Here is a 17,548-nt window from a genome sequence, read left to right as displayed (position 1 = left end):
CCCCCCTCTCCCTTCCTCCTCCCCCCTTTGCAAGGGATAATAAATTACCGCATCCAACCTTTAACTTCTACCTCCGCTCCACCATCTCCTCTCCTCGCCATCTACCTCTCCACAACGCCGCACGCAAACCCACCAGCCTCTCGCGCCGCCTCCGCCTCCTCCTCCTCCTCCTCCTCCTCCTCCTCCTCCTCCTCTTCCTCCTCCTCCTTCTCCTCCTCCGCTGCCGCCGCCGCCACCGGCTCCGCCGCGGCAAAGCGGGGCTCGTCCTCCGCGGCTCCGCTCTGCCCGCGCTGCGGGGCCGCCTTAGCTGCGCGGGGTGCGGCGGGCCGGGGCCGGGGCGGCTGCCGGGGCTGCCTCTGCCGCTCGCCGACGGAGCGGGCGCTGCTGCGGGTGCGCGGCGGCGGCGGCGGGCGGGGGCGGCCGCCGGGAGCAGGGGGGGGCGGCGCCGCCGCGTGACGCCGCCGCGCCCGTCTGCCCGCCGGGGGCGGTGCCGCGCGCGCTGCAGCCCCCCGCCCCGCCCGGCCCCGCCCCGCCCGGCCCCGCCCGACCCCACCCGGCCCCGCCCGGCCCCTCCGCTCTCCCCTACCCCGGGCCTCGCCGCCGCAGCGGGGCAGCGCTGGGCGGGGCCACCTCCGCCGCTGCCGGTGGGAGGCCGCGCCCGGAGGGACCGGGATGGGGAGGGGAGCCGCTGAGGGCAGCACTGGGCCGGGGCGCAAACCCCGGCGCCTTGGGTGAGCGAGGCCGGGGGCTGCTGGGCGGGCACGTTGCTGCCGTCCGACGGATGGGGGGCTTGCACGGAAGCCACATCTGCAGGGGATGAGATGGTGAAACACCGCAAGGGACTGTAGGCACCTCTACCAGCTCCCCAGCTAAACCTCTTCTTTGTTTGCATGGGGGTTTTGTTTTGATGTGGGTTTTTTGATTTGGTTTTGTTGTTGGTTGGTTGTTGGTTTGTTTTATTTTGTTTTTTAATGGTGTTGTTATTTTTTCCCTAGAACCAAAGCTTGCTGGATTCCGACCAGCCTGTGGGAAAATGGACATACAGACCTGTGACCAGAGCACGTCCAAGGACTAGATCTACAACCACAGAAGTGTTTGGGAACGCCTGGCTGCTTTCGGGTGTCGTGTTAAACCTTTCTGACTGTATGTTGCCTCCCAATGGTCGCAAATTATTAGAGAAATTGAAAGCTTCTTAAGATGATTGGTTTTAGCTGCAGGGAACGTATTTGATCGTGCCAAACATACTTACTTTTGTCTGTCAATTGGCCTAACTTTTTACTTAGTGGCCTACAGAAAGGTGATTAATTGATTGTAAGTGATTTGCATGTAGCCTTAGCCAAGGTCCTGGCATCTTTTGGAAATATAGTGATGTTTATCACACTAAGAGTCACAAGAGCACTCCAGCATTGGATATCCCAGAACTTTCTGAGAATGGTCTGTGCATCCATACTTTCTGCTGTCCAGGGTATGAACATAACAACATAGTTTTGAACTGAAACTTCAGAAATAAGTGTTAAAAAACAAAAGTCCGTCTTCCCACCACAGTCCCAGAGAAGTTAGCCTTATGATTTTTTTTTAAATGAAACAGGCTTCCTCACAGATGACAAGTTTGATAAGGTAACCAAGCAACATGTTAAGTAATGAGAATAAAAGCTTGCTAGATATGTAAGGTATCTTCAGTACTTACAGCATAATCAGACATCCCTTTTTTTCAGCCAGATGATATCCATATCCAGCTATAGTCAAATAGAGTGAGAATTTCTCTCAACAATTCTAGTAACTTGACCTGTGCAAACAGAGCAAGGAGCAAATATCTCTTCTGTGATGAAAAGTGTATAAATTGTAGGCTGCAATATGACAAGTGATACACATTTTCAAAGGAGCAAAATTGTAACCTGGTAGAAGCTAGTATTTAGTGTGTGTGTGTATATATGTAATGTAAAAAGTAGCGTTTTCTAACTGTGGCCTTATTTTTATTATACTTATGGTAAACACATGGTAAAGGTTTTTGTGCACTTTGATGGGAAGTGTCAAAGCCAAAGCCCAGTCCACACTGGATGTGCTGGCATGGTGGAGGTGCCAGCATATGTGGAGGATTCTTCCACCTTCAAACTGAGGGAGAGCTCACTTATTCCAGCAGTAGCCAGAGGATGTTCATGTTTCTCCAAATCTGTAGGAAGAAGCCTGCCACAGTGATAAGAGGGTTGGGAAGAGCCTCCATAGAAATAAATCAATGAGACGTTAAGTGATCCAGAAAGATACAGGGAGATTTAGGGAGAATAAAATGTCTTTAATTTAATCATGGTTTTTGGTTGAGTTTTAGAATAAGGTATTACTTTTGTCATTCTCAGCCATTGTTGCAGCATATGGTGTCATAGTTGATTCATTCTGAAGCAGCACAAAAAAAAAAGACAAGAAAAAAAAAAAAGTGATTTCCAAACCTTCCCTCTTTGTAGGCCTTTCAGCTTGATAAATATATGGAATATCTTGTAAGAAGCTCATGGCCTTACAGAAACCTGACTTTCTTCTGCATAAATTAATGTTCTGTGTTATACCAAAGTATTTATAGATTTTGAAAAGTAAAGAGATAAAAGCAGCAATGATGTTCTTGGAAACAAACCAATCATATTTTCTGTCAGAGGGAATGCACTACATTATCCAACTTGCAAGTCTGAGACCTTTTGGAGGGATGTATATTGTCAGAACAAAGTGCCTTTGAGTCATTAAAAAGTACATATGTGAAATTGTCCAACAGTTGTAATTTTAAATAAGAGATTTGTTGGCAAGATGAAGTGAATGCTGGAGCCATCTCAGAGGCACGCACATGCAATTGGCATGGCTGTCAGAGCTAATAAAAAAGGAAGTAACCAGTCAAAGAGGTACAGAAGAAATACAAATGATTCTGCTGAGAAAAAAACCACAATTAAAATCAAACTAAAGGTGCTTCCAGAGAGCACTGGTTATCTGTGCAGGTATGAGAAAGATATAGGAAGGGAGAAAGTTATTTCTGGGACAGAGACAGAAGGAATTGTCTTAAAGATATGAAAGAGGGAAAAACTGTGGGTTTTTTTGCTGAAGTGGTCCAGAGTAATGTTCAATAATGGGGTGGTTAGATTTCTGGGATGTTTTAAAACTCTATTCTGTTATAATCACTCCACATATGCCTGACTTCTTTCCCTTGTTCGGAGCTATCATGAGTAATCCTTCTATACCGAACCAAATCTTTGCAAAGAGCTTCAGACCCACTAGAAAGCTGATCCTTTGCTTGTTTGAATACAAGTTTTTTTAGAGTACAGGCCCTAACACTTTTTGAACAATTCAGTAATACCTTTTGAACTTGGCCGTGAGTGAAGAACAGACAGAACGACATAGATGTATAGCAGAACTAACAGAGCGGTTTGTAATTGTATCTGCCTACAGCCAGTGATGTTTAAAGAAATATGGAGAAAGAAAGGTATAATTTCTGCTTGTTAACTGCCATATTACTGGGTAATCTCAGATGTGGGTGAAGAGAGTATGGGTAAAACTAAAGTAAGAAATTAAAAGGTACCTATCTCAGAAGAAAGCACATTACATAGGTCATCACTTGCTCAATTCAAACTAATTGAAGAAAATTTTTAAGTACTTGAAGATCTTGAAGTAAAAGAGAAAGACAAAACTGTATGGTTCAGCAAAATGAATTGCAACAAATAACTAAATACAGTACTGGAGGTATTTGAGACTTATATCTGAATTCAGAAAAGAGAACTGAGAAGCAACTAACTACATGTGGGTTGGAATTGATAGTTTCTCTAGATAATGCATTTTTGGAGCTAGCTTATAACTAACTTTGGAGGATTAAGGTGTTAAAAACCTGCTTAAAACCAATTCTGAATGCATAAATAAAAAAGCAGAGGAGCATACTTAGGAGGATTTAAAACGTTTATTGACCTTATACCCAGTACTGCCATTTAATGATATTTCCAAGTCCTCTGCTATTTCAGAAGGTATCAGCTATGTTTAGTGATATAATATTCTAGTCATGAAAAGAAGATTGGAGATTCATATAGTTCTAGGTGGCTTTTGAGCTCCAAAAGTAGTTTTGTCCAAAGAAAGCAAACATAATCAGAAAACACGTAGGCATACCTGAGGATCAGAAGATATTTCTGGATCCTTGGTAAATTCAAAATCTCAGCTGACCACAAACCATTTCAAAGCTTGCACATGTTTTATCTTGGACATAACTGCTTCCTTGTATTTACTGTAATATTGAAAACTTAATATGAAACATGTTCAAGAGAATTCAACAGTAATAAGTAGCATCTTGCTGAAGATCTCCATTTGGTAGCCAAGATTAAAATCTTGGGATGATTCAGAGATTAATGTAGACGCCATATTTTTGGCTTGGTAACTTGCAGGGTATTGCTTAAAGCTCTAAGAAAACCAGACCTCTTTAACAGTTCAATGCCTAAATATAGATGGTATCTATGTATATGAAACTTGTGTGATGCATTGAATTAAAAGGTTTATTACACATCAGAAGTTGTATATCCACCCTGTGCATTTTCTTCATTAAATGAGAGGAGAACTTGATGAGTGTGAAGATAATTGTATTCTTACAACATAATCATCATAGAGGAAAATGTAGTATAACAAGTACAGGAGTTACCAAGACCACAAAAACCCTTAAAGTGCATTTAAAAAGAATCATTAGTGACAAAATCCTCTAGTTTGATGGCTCTGAGTCTCAGAGCTGAAGATACAGTATGCTTTCACACGTACTGGTTCTAACTCCTGTTGTGCACAAGGCTTGACTGATGGGCACAGCAGTAGGCATCACCAGGAGAAATCTATAATGAAAGACTCCATATTAACTCTTCTGAGCTGTACAGAAAGTCATTTATCAGCTAGCCCTGTTGATGAATCTTCAATGGGTTTTGGAAGGGATTATGATATGACACAAATAGCAATGGTTTTCTCACTGAAGCTCCATGAAGAAAGTCAAAGTGGTGCAAAATGTCCTTCTCAATATATATGTTTGGATTTGGCAGCCTGTATCAGTCAACTGGGCAAAGCATGGTGAAACAGGGAACTGTTAAATCAGCTGGCTTCCAAAGGACATTTGGTTTGGTATCAACTCAGTTAATATGAAGGCTGTTGTACGATTTTCTTTATAGAAGAGTTTGGTAGGATTGATATGAACATCGATATTATGATTTCTTAACATTGTAAGATAAATTTCATATTAATAATCTTAGTAATCTCAAAAGAATTCCCTGTGTTCATATCTCAAAAAAGTGATTATTTTCTGTGAATCTTTATGTGGTAACATGACATAACATATGCCAAATATTTATGCATGTAGCAGATATAATTCAAGGCCACCCTTGCAGATTTGAGTTTAAGAATAATACACATAACTACTGCACAACTAAATGCCTTTGATTGCAAGAATATGAGGAACTAAAATTCAAAATAGCTAAGTCTCTTCTTTAGTTCAAATGTTTGCTTTCTAATGTCTTAAAACAGTTTTTAAGCAGCACAGTATAGGCAATCCTTTAGATAAGAAGGGGAATTGAAGACAACAAACTCTTGCCTGTTGTCATTGAGTGGACAACAGTCACCAAAAGAACTCTGAAGCTCATGTCATCCCATAACTGTCTGTGGAATCACTTGCTTGGCAGAAATGTGTAAGAAATCCCACTGTATGCAGATGTGGGAATAATATTTTGTTGCAATTTCCAAGAGATATTATTTTAAACACTAAAGTATTTTGCTTAATATTTATTTCAAAACTCTTAACTTTTAACAGTCTTTTATAAATGTTGCTCATATAATTTCCCATATTCCTTTTAAAATCTCACTGAATTCCTACTCATGTAACTGATGATATTTATATGTAATTTATATAAGTGCCATTTGTGTGTCGTTTGTATAAATTTCCATGAAATCTATTAGTCATCACCTTCCTCATCCTCTTTGCTAGGATCACAATGCCAGATATGCCAGTGTGTTCAGGACCCCTGTGTGTTAGGAGAGTTTCTGGGCAGTCTCTGTAGTGTGTGGCTCTGACTAAAAACCAAGCTTTTTTCGAAAGACCTCGCAAATTGAAAAACAATATATAGCAAGCCTGTAAGGCTGGAAGAACAACAGGATATTCTAGTGTAATTTATCAGTGTGCCCAAATCATAGACGTAGTATGCAAATTAGCAGAAGCAATCAAAGAAATTGCATCTTGCACAGCTGCAGGATTGGGTCTTACACGGGAACTTCCCTTGAAGGTGCTGAGTGCCCTCAGCTCCCACTAACCGCTAATGCAGGCTGAGGGTACTAGGAAGAACTTGTCCCATTTTGAATCAAGCCCTTTGACAGCATCAAGAAAATCTCTGATTATAATAATTTGTTTTATAATGTGTCACTCTACACTTATGAAAAATGAGTATACTTGCTATAATTCAAGTATTCTACAGATACTTAGCTGTACTAAAAGTGTGCTAAGTATACTAAAAATATATTATTTTTCATAAGGGTATAATTTCCTAGTAATCAGAAGATATACTCTGATTCAAAAATTGCTATAATCATTAATGTTGGTGAGAATTACTAAGGCATCAAAGCAGAGGAATATTTGTGGTATGAAGCTGCAGATAGGTAGCTGAGATCATCAGTGTTTAAACCATAAATGATGCACCTGCTGAAGAGATTCACTAAGGGAATACTGCAGTGTGCCAGATGGCTAGTATTTTTACACTTCAGGGAAGCTTTATTGTTGGGTTGCCTAGTTCAAAAAACCTTTCACTAAGGGAAGTGAGGGTTGCCCTTTCCAGAAATTGGAATATTAATTACCCTTAGTTTAAAAGCATCATTCAGTTTATTTTTGTTTAGTCCCCACAATCTGTCTTGAGAGTCCTTAGTATTATCATTACTTCCTAATAGTTCAGGTGTTTGTAACACAGTGCAAAAGAAAGTACTAGAGAAGGCAAGCAGGAATGAGACAAGGGCCTGAATGAAAAGACAGTTTGGAAGGCAGCAAAGAAGACAGGTTGGGGATGCAGTCACTGCACATGAAGTTGTAAGAAAAAAAAAAAAGCAAGCAAAGTTAAAAAAACAAGGGTTGTTGGACATAAAGAAGAGGGCAAAAGAAGGGTGATGAGCAAGAAGTAAACAAAAATAATTAAAGGGCAAGCTGGAACTAGGTACAAGGAAACAAATCAAAATTGCTTGATGATGGAGCATTTTGGCTGGGGTCAAAAAAGAGATAAAGAGATGTAGGACAATTTGTAAATACTTGGGCACCTTATGAGTTTACACCAGCCCTAAGGAGCAAAGACGACAGAAAGTTGACTACTCAGACTGTATGGTGGAGACAGAGCAAACCCTTGCCAAAATCAGAAACGTCTGCATTTCGTTGTATTATGGTCATGCCAAGGTCAGAAATACTGCGAGAGTAGATTGGAGCTGTTGGGAGAACTGTCCCTGACTGCTGACAGCCTCTTCTCCTGTGCCTCGTTGATGCACATGGTCTGTGGTGCAGCAGGAATTTTTGTGGCTGATTCCATGGTGCAAATTTGACTGGAAAGGATAAATCTTCCACTGCCATAAATGAATGTTGTTCCTGTGGTCTTGTTGGAGGGGAAAAGTAGCAAAAGTTTTTATAATGATATTATTTCCCTTCTGTTCAGCACCAACCTGGTCACTTTATGATTCAGACTAGGCAATGCTATATATTGCTTTTCTTATACAATGCTAACGATGCTTCTGGTCTGACCTTCCAGGCAACCAGTGTTGAAAATGTTAATGCATTTGCCATAAACAAATTCTTAGCAGCATTCAAACACTTAGTCTCTAGCTCCATTGTTCTTTCTAGTGCCACCGACAAATACCAAAAAATGCCAGAACCCAGGACAGCCTGTTTTCTCAGCCCAGGAAACTACTCCTTCTACCCCATTTGAATATTCTAACTTTTCCATAGGATCTGGAAGGTTTTTGTCTCTTTCTGAAAAATACATTTCTCTGATGTCAGGATGTAAATTGCATTTGTGCTTTTAATAGTGCCAAATTAGTGTTTGCTCATGTAATCTTTGATCCATAGTCTGTTTTTCCTGTTGCTCTTTCAACTGTTTGCTTTCCTCTGCTGTGTTCAATAGATAAAGTTATTTTTTACTCTTGCTCTTTCTCTGTGATTCTTTCCAGCCATTTTGTGACCATGGCCTTTGCCGACTAGTGCTTTTGATTTAGCTGTACATTTGTGCAAAAATACCATAGCTACCAAAAGCAGTAGTAAAAACAGAGATTTCACAGAGGCTTACATAGTGGCAGGAGAAAAGGTCAAGATACTGAATATTTTTAACAACTGATTCAAGTTCTCTCTCATGTATTTGGTAAATTCCTGTTTTGCTGGATGAAGACAAAATTCTCTCGTTATGTAGCCAGGTACCCCAAACTGAACAACCCATGATAATCTGAAGAAGGTTTTAAAGAACCAGATTGGACTGTGGGTACTAATTAGTAGCTATTTTCTACTAATATTACCCTATTGTCATGGATGCAATGTGCTGTTTCAGTGATGTGTATTCATGTTTTCTCCATATTATTTTACACTGTGTTCCTTATATATCCTCTCAGCAGCAAACTTCTTTGGCTGTAGTGACCATTGGAAAGGTGTCTTCATCTACTGATTATGTTTATTTCAAGTTATTTCAACATACACAGAAACATTTAACTTGACAAATTATAAAAAGATGAATTAATAAAAAATGCCATGCTTTTATTTTAAAGTTTTATAGGCTGGATCACAATTAATTATTGATAAAGCAAATTGGAAGCTAGAAATTACTCCACAACCTGCCCACAAGATATTGTTTAGCTTGAGTTATGTATTTATCAGATAAGCTTATAGCAATGTCTTCCAAGTGGATGGATCATTAGTAATCACAAATTTTAAAGTATTGCTGGGTCAGAAAAAAATTGTTCTTGTCCTGCAGACAGTGAAATTACCAAGGTTGTATTGGTTATAGACAAAAGATCTGGGCTAGCATACCTCAAGGCTTTGATCCTATAATTTAGCTAATGCAGGACTCCAGCAGGGCTTCCCTCCTGGTTCTGAGAGCTTATATTGATTCTTAGGCATTCGATGACTTAATGCTACAGGCAGAGAAACACACAGATTTTCTTGATGTTTGCAGGTTTCAGGATGTTAAAATTATGCAAATCTAGCACAGTTTGCCCAAAAACCAAATTAGCATTGTGCACCTGTAGCAAGCATAATAGGTGTATTTCAACGAAAGTATGAACATTCAGCACATTTTTACCTCATTAGCACTCCAGGGGTAGCAGTGACTAAATTCTTTGCTGTTGCAAGCTCTGTAGCTGCTACTCATAGACATTTTACAATTATCCATAAAACATGTTTGTCAAAAACAAACATAAATTTTATGAAAAGTATTGAGAAGCTGGGGTAATGATTCATTCCTTTATAGACCTAATTACTTTGTTCAGGGTATAAAACCATTGGCATCCTAATTATGTGGGGCATAAAAAGAAATTCCTCTCCAGAACTGGGCTCCCTTGTTTTGTAACACTTCAGATCTGGAAGCAGATACTTGCTATTTGGGATGCAGAAATCATAGAGCACCTGTCCGGACCATACAGAGCTGCATTTTGGAAAGGAAGACTAAGATGACAAAGGCCTAGGAAGAACATGATCCAAACCCCATGGAAGCAAATGGACTTCACTGTGACAATGTGCAGAATGAAGAAAGGGAATGTAAAATCCCATCTGTTTCTGTGGTTCTCTTGGTTTATGACAGATTCGTTGTCGGGTGGAGAAAGTACGCTTCAAGTCTCCACAAAGTGATAACCACTTCGATATGAGGAATAACAACCGGTAGGTTGTCATTGCATTTTGCCCCAAAGACAGATTTTTTTCTCATATAGTTGAGTTAAAAAGGATAAAAAATTTTACAGTGATCTTATTAAATTCCCTGTTACAAATTGGAAAAGCCTTGTTTTGAAAGCTTTCTTGCAATCACCCTCGAACTGTCCTATTATACAAGTAGTAGTTCTTCAAGACAGCTTAGCTTTTGTTTCTTGTTAACTGAACCACTAAAAACTTCCACTTTTTATTAAGAGTGCCTGCTTTTCCCTGAGTTGTCCTCATCCTGTCCTTTTCCAGGTTTAATTTTGTTTGTTTACTATTTTATATAAAATTTAGGTATTTTAGGATATTAATGAGTTTTTTTATATGGCAACTTTTATACAATATGCTTTGCTGAACATTAATCTAAGTCCACAGTTGTCTCTGTAGATGTTATTGGTGCTTCTGAGTAACATCTGAACTTTTCTTTCTTTCAAATATTCACAAATCTGTTGTTAAAATATTTTGAAATTCAAATATGGACATAATAGACTATAACCATGTTGAGCACATCAGCTGAGCATAACTGGGAGCTGTGTTAACAATTTTCTCCCTTACTGATGAACTCTTAACTATCAACTTACGTTACAAGCCAGAGCACACTTATGAAAGTATAGCTGAAGGTACTTTCTCAATCCCCTGTTCAGAAAAGCTAACTATCTGGGGGGATGTATAGAGATTTTGATAGAGAGCAATACTAGGCAATAACATAATACCAGTATTATAATACTATATGACCTCATCTGAAAGGTTTGCTGAAGTGTTTGTCCACCCATCTCACAAAGAATATTGTTGGATTTCACAACAGGTTCAGGAATAGGACAGGAGAATTGATGCCACTGCTGGGACATCATAGGATGTCTCGTAAAAAACTAAAAAGACCAAAGTTTCCTTGATGAAGAAGAGTCATATGAGTCAACACTTTAAAAAAAAAAAGCCAAATGAGCAAAAAACCACCACTGCCAACAAACTCAGACCTACAGAATAGCCTAAAAGAGAATAGATTGGAAGTTATTGTTTCTTGTCATATCTAATGAGGAAGATATTCTGTGAAACTGAAAGGAAGCTGATTCAAATCTGTGTGGGAAAATTCTTTTTCACACAGTATATATTTAAACCACGAAACACATTTGTACAGGTTGCTACTGAGGCCAAAGACTAAGCAAAGTTCCAAAAAGTTTTGAATATTCATATAATGATGAAGAAATTGCAAAATGTTGATAATGTTGTCTGCCCACACGTTTTTGAGGACTGGTAAACTTCAAGATGCAACCAAAGTCCTGGCAGTTTTATTGGGATGATTACTTGCCATAGCTGCAGTATGCAATTCTTCATTTGAAATATCTTAACCTGACCATTGTAGAGAGACAGCCTGCCAAAATAAAAGGACCTTCATTCTGTTCCAGTAGGGAACTGAGAAGAGCTTTCCAATCCAAAACTGGACTCATGTGTGTGCCTTCTGTTTCCTTCAATGGGTTTTCTTTCTTCCCAGTATAGTTGTTATGTTGCTGCACCGTTTTGTAGGTAGATGTACATCTGTTCTGCTCATGCAAGAGTTAGCCAGCTGTGTGCCAGCTGTTAGCATAGCACTATGTCTGAGCTAATGAGCCTTCTGAGGGTTTTTTTCTCCATAAATGTTCCAAGGGCTCTTAATCAGCAGCAGATTCTCTGCTGAGTGATGTATGACACAATTTTCTCTGCTTTCTCAATCTTGTATAGCTGTACTCTAGCCTGTATGTGGACATTTAGTGACCTGTTCAATAAACAAGTGTAGCCTATTTCAATTGATAAAGTGTCCATAAGCAGATGTGGATTTGAGCATGATACATTCATAATTTTATTCATCAAATCAGGTGTCTGCAAACAGAATACCATGTTTATTACTTGCCATTTTTTCAAACCTGTGTGATTTTTATTACTCAAGCTGGTCACATGAGTATTTTCACAGCAAAAAATATAGATCTGAGTATTACTGGGAAGCAAGTGAAAAGGGCTGTGAACATTAAGAAAACCGAATTCAGGACTGATGCTTTAAAAATATATAGTCACTGTTGCAAATATTGCCCACAGTATTCATCCTGCTCTGCTCATAGCAAACAACTGACTTGGGGATTTTGGGAAAAGGCTTTTCTGATGTAGCATGTTTTTTACTTACATAATTACATAACAGGCAGCTACTGTTTGCAGTAACAGAGCTTAAAGATTATTAATACGTCCATTCTCCCTTCTTTGCATTTGAAAGAATTTATCACTCATTAGTACATTGTCAAAGACAGGATTATGTCTTGGTCCTATGTGCACTCACAGCGAAACCCCTGCCAACTCTTTTAGTTGCTGCCAGGAAGGCAGTGAACAGAAATTTTTTTTTTTTTAGAAGCTTGGAAAAATAATAAACGTTATTTTTAAAAGGAGAGTCTTTAAGTATAGGAACTGAAGTTATGATCCTAGGCAAAAAAAGTCCTGTGCACACCTGTCAAGACTGTGGTCAGGGAGTCTTAATGTCCCTCCCAAGAGACCCGTGAATTTTGTCTTTCCTCTCTTCACTGTGTTCTTGTATAGTTCAGGAAAGGCATGCTGAAAGTTGAGTAGTTAATGTAAATAACTTGTACTGGAGAGCTCTTTGGAGTTAAGGTATTGAACCTATGCTAGTACTGGACATAGCTACAGCATGCTGAAGAGTGTGATTCAAAGGTCCCTGAGCTATTTCAGGGGCACTTCATTGCCTTACAGTGGTCAGTGAAGACATGACAGGTTCTCTTGAACAGATTTCAAGCTTGGGACTGATTACATGTTCTTTCATTTTCATCATAAAATTATTCTCAATACACTGCCATCATTAAATCAAATAAGAATTCAATAGTACAGCACCAGCAATGGAGTAAATCAGTCTAATAAATAGCCCTTATGGCATAAACTGCACAACGTAGTGTGGGTCCCCTGGGAATGTAAGTGAAGCTGGGTTAAGGAATTTCTGTTGCATAAATGCTGGCATTTCCCCCCATTACTCAGTTTGATCAATTGTTGTGTTACATACATGATTGTGGGGTGAGTACAAATGCTCATTTGTAGGAGGCCAAAATATTTTCTTTTGGTGTATTATATTGAAATAGGTGAGCAACATTTTAAAGCCAGGATTAGTGGTAGGACTTTAGGACAATTACTGAGTGTGATGCATAGGTTAATAGCAGTTATATGGTCACTTCCTTGCACATCACATTGAATTATTATCCTTTTTTTTTTTTTTTCTGGAAACATAATTAATCTGTGATGGATGGGAGGCCAAATCCAGTACTTGGGGTCAAACCACACCTAATAAGGGAATAGCTGCAGATACTTTATGCATTTTGAAACATTAATTTGCATCCAGTATATATAAAATCTTTCTGGCCTTTCAGGATATATAAACTTAGAAAGCCATAGACTATCCTCGTAAGAGAAAACTGATGATATTCTGCAGTCTCCTCCTGCCCCTTTTACCCACCTACTGTGCAACTGAGAGTTGTGGATAGAAATTATGTCCCTTCTACTTTTTATTAAATACTGCTTTCTATTTTTAGGACCTTGACATTGAACTGGTGGCAATCAATATATCTCTTGAGTAGAGCTAAGAGAATAATGACAATTAATGTTCTCCAGCATTTTTTTGAACAGGATTTGACAATGTACTTCACTAATATTTACATGTGAAGTTGACTGAAAATTTTCTAATAAAATACACTGTAAATATGCCAATCTGATGAATTTGAAAAATTGTGGAAATCTGTTGAACCCTAGAAAGCTTTTAGGTGAAAATGGCTTGTTTGATTGTAAAGTCTCTGATTATCTGTGATCCAACTAAGAAGGGATTTTAAAATCTGATCTTTTTATTGTGAATATGACATTTTAATACAGATATGTTTTATGAAATTATTAAAAGCCTTCAAATGAAAACCAATACTTAGGAGTTTCTATGACATATGAAATGTCGCGTTTCTTTGTATTCTCTTTCATACTCTCAATATTTTTCAGGGCATGTTTTTATCATGATGTTCATGTAACATGAAAATCTTCACCAGTCAGAGAGTTAAAAAGAAGAGTTATGCAATATTTAAGCCTTATTTAAGACTGTGAAATAGGGAGGAGGTGAAAGATACACATTGTATAGGCTGAGTGTTATGCCTAGGCATAAAGATTAATTTTACCTAGGAAAAGTGCTGGGTATTTATTTTCAGAAAAAAATACAGTCAGAAATTATAGCACTGATTTATTTTAAACATAAAATTTATCTCCTTAAATTGAGAACTGGGCTGATGAAGAAAGATAAGCTCATTCAGGAGAGATTGAGAGCAACCATAGTGTGCCTTTGCCATTGTGGCAGATTAGCCATCTCCCCAGAGCTGACCTGTCACACACCTCGAACAGCGTGCGCTGCAGGTACAGAGCATTTGAAACAATAGCAGTTGGGAAGGCTTCTGTGGACTGACATATTTTCATACTGATCATTCATAAAACTGAATATAAGCATTGGTTGAAGTCTTCTTGCCAAGTAGATGAGTTGAAGTCCATCTCTAAACAAATTAAAAATAATTGGAGAAGGAATATCAAACTGTTTCTGAGAAAACAAAGCCCTATTTTAAGGCTGCACCTGCATCTGGGCATGCATCAAATGCAGGTAATTTTAATAAATGAAGATTTTTTTCCACTTTAACATATAGAGCACATGAATGAACTCTATTTCCTTTGATTAATTTAAATTTCTTTTTGCTACGATTTAAACTGTGGACTCTTACCTTGCTACTGTGTCCACATTAAGAGATAACACTTTCAGTACATTATCATCTTTAGAGATTTTACATATGAAAAATGCAGACCAGCAAGCAATCAACTTATACAAAAAAATCTTTATTTAGTCATAGAATCATAGAATGGTTTGTGTTAAAAGGGACTTTGAAAGATCATCTAGTTCCAATCCCCCTGCCATGGGCAGGGACATCCTCCACTACACCAGGTTGCTCAAAGCCTCATCCAACCTGGCCTTGAACACTTCCAGGGATGGGGCATCCACAACTTCTCTGGGAAATGTGTTCCAGTGCCTCACCACCCTCCTAGTGAAGAATTTCTTCTTCATACCTAATCTAAATCCACGCTCTTTCGGTTTAAAGCCATCACCCCTTGTCCTATCGCTACATGGCCTTGTAAAAGGGCCCTCTCCACCTTCCCTGTAGGCCCCCTTCAGGTACTGGAAGGCTGCTCTAAGGTCTCCCGCAGCCTCCTCTTCTCCAGGATGAACAATGCCAACTCTCTCAGCCTGTCCTCATAGGAGAGGTACTCCAGCTCTCTGATCATCTCTGTGGCCCTCCTCTGGACTTGCTCCAACAGGTCCATGTCCTTCTTATCTTGGGGGCCCCAGAGCTGAATGCAGCACTCCAGGTGGAGTCTCAGAAGAGTGGAGTAGAGGGGCAGAATCACCTTCCTTGATCTTCTGGTCACAGTTCTTTTGATGCAGCCCAGGATATGGTTGGCTTTCTGGGCTGCAGGCGCACATTACCAGGTCATGTTGAGCTTCTCACCAACCAACACCCCCAAGTTCTTCTCCTCAGGCCTGCTCTCATTCCGCTCCCTGCCCAGCCTGTATTGGTGCTTTGAACTGCTCTGGCCCATGTGCAGGACCTTGCACTTGGCCTTGTTGAACTTCACAGGGTTTGCTCAGGCCCACCTCTCAAGCCTGTCAAGGTCCCTCTGGATGACATCCCTTCCCTCCAGCATGTCGACCGCACCACATAGCTTGATGTCGTGGGCAAACTCGCTGAGGGTGCACTCAATTCCAGCGTCCGTTAAACAGCGCCAGTCCCAATACCCACCCCTGAGGAATGCCAGTCGTCACTGGTCTCCACTTTGACATTGTACCATTGACTGCAACACCTTGAGTGCAACCATCCAGACAATTCCTTATCCACTGAGTGGTCCATCCCTCAAATCCATGTCTCTCCAATTTAGAGAGAAGGATGTCATGCGAGACAGTGTCAAATACTTTGCACAAGTCCAGGTAGATGACGTCAGTTGCTCTTCTCTTAACCACCAATGCTGTAACCTCATTGTAGAAGGCCACCAAATTTGTCAGGCATGATTTGCCCTTAGTGAAGCCATTTTGGCTGTCACCAATTGCCCCCTTTTTTTCCATGTGCCTTAGCATAGTTTCCAGGAGGATCTGCTCTATGATCTGGCTGGGCACAGAGGTGAGACTGACTGGCCGGTAGTTCTCTAGGTCTTCCTTTTTTCCCTTTTTAAAAATGGGGCTTATGTTTCCCTTTTTTCCTGTCAGTGGGAACTTCACAAGACCACCACAATTTCTCAATGGATAGTGGCTTAGCAACTTCATCTGCCAGTTGCCTCAAGACTCGTGGATGCATCTCATCAGGCCTCATGGACCTGTGCACCTTCAGGTTCCTTAGATGGTCTCAATCCTGATCATCTTCAACAGTGAGCAGTTCTTCATTCTCCCCATCCCTGCCTGTGCTTTCTGTGACCTGGGTGGTGTGGCTTTAGCACTTGCTGGTGAAGACTGAGGCAAAAACGTCATTGTGCACCTCAATCTTCTCCTTATCCTGGGTAACCAGGTCTCCCATTGCCTTGAGAGAGAGCCCACATTTTCCCTAGTCTTCCTTTTATCATCAATGTACCTATAGAAGCTTTTTGGGTTGCCCTTGAGGTCCCTGGCCAGATTTGATTCTATCAGGGCTTTAGCTTTCCCAACCTGAACCCTGGCTGTTCGGACAATTTCTCTGTATTCCTGCCAGTCTCCCTGTCCTTGCTTCCAGCCCCTGTAGGCTTCCTTGTTGTGTTTGAGTTCGTCCAGGATCTGCTTGCTCACCCATGCAGGCCTCCTGGCGTTTTGCCTGACTTCCTCTTTGCTGCGATGCATCGCTCCTGAGCTTGGAGGAGTTGATCCTTGAATATTAACCATCTTTCTTGGGCCCTTCTTCCCTCCAGGGCTTTATCCCATGGTACTCTGCCAAGCAGGTCCCTGAAGAGGCCAAAATCTGCTCTCCTGTTGTCCAGGGTAGCGAGCTTGCTGTGTGCCCTCCTCATTGCCCTAAGGATCTTGAAGTCCACCATTTCATGGTCACTGCAGCCAAAGCTGCCCTTGAGCTTCACATTCCCTACCAGCCTCTCCTTGTTGTTGAGGACAAGGTCCAGCATAGCACCCGTCCTTGTTGGCTTCTCCATCACTTGGAGAAGGAAGTTAGCATCAATGCATTCCAGGAACCTCCCAGATAGCTTATGCCCTGCTGTGTTGTCCCTCCAACAGATATCAGGGTGGTTGCCAAGTCCCTCATGAGAACCAGGATTTGTGAATGTGGGTCTGCTCCTATTTGTCTATAGAGGGCCTCATCTGCTCAGTCTTCCTGGTTAGTGGCCTGTAGCAGACCCTCACTATAATGTCACCTGTCCCTGCCTTCCCTGTAATCCTGACCCATAAACTCTCAGTCGGCTCCTCATCCATCCACAGGTAGAGCTCCTAGCACTCCAGCTAGTCATTGACATTGAGGGCAACACCCCCTCCTCATCTCCCCTACTTGCCCTTCCTAAAGAGCCTGTATCCTTCCATTCCAACGCTTCAGTCATAGGAGCCATCCCACTACATCTCAGTGATGCCAAGAAAATCATAGCCCT

At 40.7% G+C, this 17,548-nt stretch overlaps 1 protein-coding gene across 23 annotated transcripts in view; it reads right to left on the bottom strand.

The window, feature by feature from the left end:
• Positions 1–162, bottom strand: part of NRXN1 (neurexin 1) — a 726,997-nt gene extending 726,835 nt beyond the window's left edge. For 18 of the 23 annotated variants that reach the window (XM_075088611.1, XM_075088614.1, XM_075088617.1 and 15 more), the window contains exon 1: positions 59–161. The gene's annotated coding sequence lies outside the window, so the exon portion shown is untranslated. Of the gene's footprint in view, positions 1–48 lie in introns of all 23 variants that reach the window. The other 5 variants (XM_075088626.1, XM_075088628.1, XM_075088629.1 and 2 more) reach the window with 2 other exon arrangements.
• Between the last annotated feature and the right edge of the window lie 17,386 nt (positions 163–17,548).

This window comes from Phalacrocorax aristotelis, chromosome 3 (genome assembly GCF_949628215.1).
Source record: "Phalacrocorax aristotelis chromosome 3, bGulAri2.1, whole genome shotgun sequence".
Taxonomy (NCBI): Eukaryota; Metazoa; Chordata; class Aves; order Suliformes; family Phalacrocoracidae; genus Phalacrocorax; species Phalacrocorax aristotelis.
Note: the sequence above shows the minus strand (reverse complement) of the source record. Positions and strands in the feature narration are given on the sequence as shown.